This window comes from Phodopus roborovskii, unplaced genomic scaffold (assembly GCF_943737965.1).
Source record: "Phodopus roborovskii unplaced genomic scaffold, PHOROB, whole genome shotgun sequence".
Taxonomy (NCBI): Eukaryota; Metazoa; Chordata; class Mammalia; order Rodentia; family Cricetidae; genus Phodopus; species Phodopus roborovskii.
The window spans coordinates 1344383-1350382 of NW_026125739.1; positions in this window are offsets into that span (position 1 = coordinate 1344383).

The following is a 6000-nucleotide window of genomic DNA, read 5'->3' on the forward strand; positions in this document are numbered from 1 at the left end:
GGCCAGAGAGGGTGTTGGATCTCCTGGAACTGCAGTTATAGATAGTTGTTAGCTGTCATTTTGGTGCTGGGAATTGAACACATATTGTTTGCAAGAGCTGCAAGTACTCCTTAACCACTGAGTCATATCTCCAGCCCTTTTGAGACTGAACTTACCAATTCTGCCAGACTGACTGGCCAGCAAGCCCCAAGTCTGAGATTGTGTTTCCTTTGAATGGGCTGCATTTCCTTTACTCAAAATCTGTAGGTTTTTTCTATTGTTTTCAGATATTTAATTCTATGATGGAAAATGTTTTTGACTGATTTTATTAATTCTTAGGTACCCTGGGCACTTAAAGTATCGCTGAAATTTATGTGATGTTCAGTAATCTCAACCACACTATCAGAAATTGTCTTACAAATTTCATTACACACTTCAACTGTTGTGTCTGTGGTGTTCTATCGCCCTCAGTTCTAGTTAGAGTAAGGGCTTAAGCACACTGTCCATGCCTTCTCTCTGTTCTTATGATGTCCACCCCTTGATCCTTTTTTCTGTGAGCACATTGTGACTGCGCTGTACTTTTTGCTCCACTGGGCTTTTATTCCAACAATCATATTTTTTCATCTTCAAGAACCGTGTTTTCATTGGCACTGTTCATCATCATTGCTTGATGATACCTGATAAACACAATTCCTCTCTGCTTCTTCTCTTTCTCACACCAAGTCTATTCTACAGGAAGACATTTGTTTTAACACTGTAGTTTTACTATATGTGTGTTGATCTACAGTGTCTTATCATGAATTCAAAGAATACTTATCATTGCCCATCTTTATGGATACACTTTCCCCTGTCTAATCTAATGCACACACAAGTAAAGTTAAAGGAAGTTAAAATAATTCTTTTTGCTTATTAAAAACCTATTTATTTTATTTGTGTAGCAGTCAGAGGACAACTTTTGAGAGTTCATTCTCCCCTTCTACCATGTGTATCACAGGAATCTAACTCAGATAATCAGGCTTGGTGGAGAGCCCCTTCCTTCACCTGCTAAACCATCTTACTGGGCCTGGTGTGAATTTTTAGATGCACAGTTCTTAGCAACATGAGTGACTTTCAAGACATTTCCACCATCATCCTCCAGTGATGTATTTATTACCTACTCTCTTAAATAGAACCATTACTATAGAATGATTATCACCAGCAGTCTGTGGAGGTCCTGCTCCTTGCCAGAACTAAAGGCAGTAATGAGCCAGATAAAGTCTTCCTCTGTCCTCAGTGGCTTAGAAGTCTGGGTGTAGCATAGATATAGTGTGGGGACAATTGCCTTAAGAGCAGGAACTATCAGAACAAAGATGAAGAAGACCCCGCGTCAGTAGTTGAAGTCTGGTGGGGGGAAGGTATATGTAAAACGTTCAGTAACACCTAAAAGATATAAATCTGTAGTCACCCTGGGCTGTAGTTTTCCCCGGTGCCATGCGGAAGGAACTAAGTGGTAAAATCTTCCTCAACGGTAAGGCACAGATACCATGAGAAAATGGCAGTAACTGATTACTCAAGAAGTAAGTCATACAGATTAGAGGGCAGAGAGGGAAGCCTCTGGGAAGCCAAATGTGTTCAGAAAATGGACAGAGGGAGACAGAAATGAAGGTGTTAAGACCTCCAAACCAGGGAACAATGGCCATAGAGGGAAAGAAGTCCTTGGAGATCAAAGGGGGGGGGGTGTAAATTTTTTCCCAAGTGTAAGGAGCAAGGAAAGAGGATTTGACCAGGTAAAAGTCTGAGGGCTAAAATAAGCAGAGTGCCTCAGTCTGTGACAGAGCCTGGGAAACACTTATAAACTGGGAGCCCGAAGACCAGCGTGGAGTTATAATGGTGCATGGTACAATGCAGGTAGAGATACATTGGCAGGTTTCAGGGGTCTAAGGAATAAAAACCAGTCTCTTCCTCCCAGCCATCTTTCAATTAGGTGTTCCACCCACATGAGCTAGCACAGGCACACAGGCAGCAGGGGTGCTAACAACAATAAAATGCTCATTTATGCTGTAGATATCTGTTGTGCAGGACAAGAGATTGAAAATGCCAACATTGAAGGTGACAATGCCTGTTATAGGTGGAGGGATGACAAAACACAACTAATGATTAGGTAAGAATTATTGATTCATGTAAAACGACCGCACAATAAAATGGGAATCACCTTCTCCAAGTCTAACATAGGGGCCAAGGGAGCCCGTAAGGAAGCATTTGCGAGGATGAGGCAGGAAGATTGCCTGCTTTCGCCATACAATGAGACAGTGTTTTAAAATAAAACCAAAACCAAACAAAAAGTATCCCATCCAAATTACTTTACTGCTTCAAAGGAAAGAGTTAAGTTTTAGCAGAGAAATCTAGCAGACACCACCTAAGTAAGCCATGTGAGCAAAATCCTCATTGCCAAGAAGGGGCAAATGGACATCTTGTACCTCTAGAGGAGGCCATCAGGTCACTTTAGTGTTTCTGCCAGAACTTCAAATGAGAGACATTCCACAAAATAACTCCCTGGTGAACTTCTAAAGTGTGAGGGGTGGGTGGGGTGGAGGGGAGATAAAACCCTTGAGGAAACATTAAGACCAGATCTGAAGATCTGACAATATTCTGGAGCCTAGCCTGAGAAACTAGTAAAATTTCAATAGCTCTGTATAGCAAATGTCCTGGGTTTTGTTTTTTTGTGGGTTTTGAGTTTTTTGTTTGTGTTGCTTTGTCTTTTGTTTTTGTTTCTTTCCGAGAATCTTGCTTTTATGGAACCCAAGTGGAGATACTGAAATGAGGTGAAAGTAATGATTTACAGCAGCAATAATCACCTCATACAACTCTGTGGGATACCTAAAAGGGTTGACCACTTCATCTGGCCCCACTCATGTGCCTCCCGGCCCTAAGCTCCCAGTACTTGAGCTAGTGGCCCACAAGTCTCCAGCATGTAGCTCCTCCCCATGGGGACCAGATAGGACCCCAATCATAATGTTCCCTGGCCATACTCCATGAGGATGAAATGCTGCAAGCCTCTGGAATACACATGTCATTTCTTTTAGCCCAGACACATAGGATAGGGGAGAGAACTCTCCTTTTGGTGTAAGGATCACTGAAGTATAGTTTCTATATTTAATTCACCAAGTATGCTCATTGCTGGCCCTTCCCCTCTGATATATCCTTATATATTAGAATATTTTTAAATTGAATTGTCATGGAAGTAGTTCCTTTGCAGGAGGGTTGGTTAGGAGACTTGTTTTCAAACTAATTGCAAAATATCTTTATATTAATATACAGCACATTTCTCTTATTTCCTTGTATAAATGTACACTTTCCTAATGAATTTGGATTTGTGTGTCTTTTGATCAGGCTATTTATCATGGTTTGGAAATTTGGTCCCTACTCCAAAATATTTAGGGGAAGGATATGTCAAAACTGATTCAATTATTAGGGTTTTGGCCTCGAGGGTAGATTGTTTTAATTACAGAAGTGACATTCGTTTGAAAAATGGAGTTCATACCTCACTCTAGCCCTTGGCTTTGCTTGTCTTCGGTAAGAAAGGACTCAGTCAAAACGCAGCAGTGCCCTCTGCATGATGCGTCCTCCAGTGCCAGGTCTTTATAACAGACCCCATGTCATGTATTTGGAGGCGCAAGACAGTGTACAAAGATATGTTACATATGGAATGTCCGTTGGCTTTGAGATTCCACTATAAATGCCTCATGTCACACTTTCTCAGGAACATACCATATATATATATATATATATATATATATATATATATATATATATGTATGTATGTATATATGTATATATATACATATATGAATGTATGTATGTATGTATTTTTTTCTCCAAGATTGCAAATGTTCTTTTTGTCATGTTAAGTTTTATTCAAGGGGAAAATGTAATGTAGTTTAATTTATCAACATTTTCTTCCATAGGTGGTACTTTTCCTTTTGCATATAAAACATCTTTGCCTAATCTGAAGTTTTAAAGATTTTCCCTATTGCTTCTTTAGGTTTTGAGGTCTACATAGTAAATAGCAGTTTATGGTCTCTTCTCATACAAGTTTTATACACAACTTGTATGAATTACATTTAATTTACCTGTACATACATTTTCAATTGTGTTAGTGTCTTCGTCAAAATGACTATTGAGCTTATCTGCCTGAACTGTGTAACTGGGAGTTGGGAGAGTGATATTCAAGTGTTTGCTGGGCAGTGCTTAAAATGTCCTCATTCCCCCTTGGCACCAGGCCTTGTGTTTCCACCTGACCTCAAACAGTAGTCAAGTAAGTAGGCCCTGTCAGAGAGACAAGCTGACCATGAGACTCACTAGGCCTACTGTGGTTACTGTTTGACATTTTCGGTAAAAGAGAAAAGAGAGAGAGAGAGAGAGACAAAGACAGAGAGAGAGAGACAGTGACAGAGACAGAGAGAGGAAGACAGAGAGAGAGAGAGATTATTTTATAACCTCTGATGCTTGGTCTACTATTCAAATAGTAGGGACAGAAGGGAGAAGTCAGAGAGATGGGTGGGCTGATATATGGTGAGAGGAATTGTAGAAGGATGGGTGTGTGTAAGGAGGAAAGGGGGTAGAAGGGTGGCCGGAGGAGGCTGGTTGGGGAAAGGCAGGTGACAGAAGCACAGTTCCAGAGACATAAATCTCATCTCTCCTCACTGACCTGATGCTCAGGTCTGGCCTCCCACAGGGAGTTTCCTGGTCCCCTACATTGTCATGCTCATTGTAGAGGGGAAGCGGCTCTTGTTCCTGGAGCTGGCTGTGGGGCAGCACATGCGGCAGGGCAGCATTGGTGCCTGGAGGACCATCAGCCCCTACCTCAGTGGTGCTGGTATATGGCACCCTTCTCACTTCCTCTGACACAGACTTGTGGATTTCTGGGCATCACTAGTGTGCATGGGCTGGACCTGTGACGGGGTGAACCTACCCCTCAAGAGAGCTACCATGGAGCACAGGTAGAGAGTGCCCTGGATTCAGACCCTCACATGGAATCCCAACCCACCCCTAGGTAATCTCTCACCTTAGGGCATCTCCTGGACCTCAGCTTGGGATTCCCTGACTGGCTGGACATAGCATTCATTTGGTCCCAGCTACCCACCCTCTGGGGATGTACACAAATGCCACCCCCTGCTTAATGTGTGCCTAGTGCTGAACATGGCATGCACGGGTATGAGGTCATTTCATCTTCACCACACCACTTAGGGATGTTGGGGCAACATAGTGATACCTGGATGCAGAAGCCAAGCATCTATGCGTACATATGAGGTGTTGCCTACTTCACCATTCCAGAGTGACCTTCAGTCATTGTCCCCTGGCACCTCTAGGATGTGATTCTCCTACTTTGTAAAAGCTCAGGATCCAGGACCATCAGTGTCCATACTTGTTCTGTGTACCTTTCATGGCCAAGAAAGCCTGAGTTCAGGAATGAGGAAGAGTCCACCTGATGTGACCTCTTGCATCTTTGGAAGAAATGTGTCCGGGGCATTAGAAGTCATCATCTTCAAAATGCCTCCTCATGATGTAGAGCTATGAAAGCCATCAGAGTGTCCCGAGGCAGCAGTGTATGCTGTACATTGAAAAACAGGGGAGGCTGCCTGGCCCCTTGGGCACTGACACGCACTTACTGGCCTGAGTTCCCAGTGGAGTGGAAGGTGTGGCTCTTTAATTGTATTGATATCTGTGTAGTCCACCACATGAAAAGTCAACAACTTACAGCTCTCCTGGATATGTGTGGGATGGCAAAGGTTGACAAAACTCCCAAGCGAGCACACTTTAGAGCAACCTGATGGCAAAATCTCGCTTCTCGCAGTGCTACCCACTGTGGGACCTCATAGGTCAGACCAGGCTGGAGGTAAGGGTTGTCTGTTTGTCACATTCCTGCCACATGGATGGGGCTGGCTCCAGGAACTCAACCTCCAAAAGGAGCAACTTCACATCAGGCATGTAGATGTCCCTTCTCCATAGCTCTGCTGTGTAGTTTTGGGAAAGCTCTGAGCT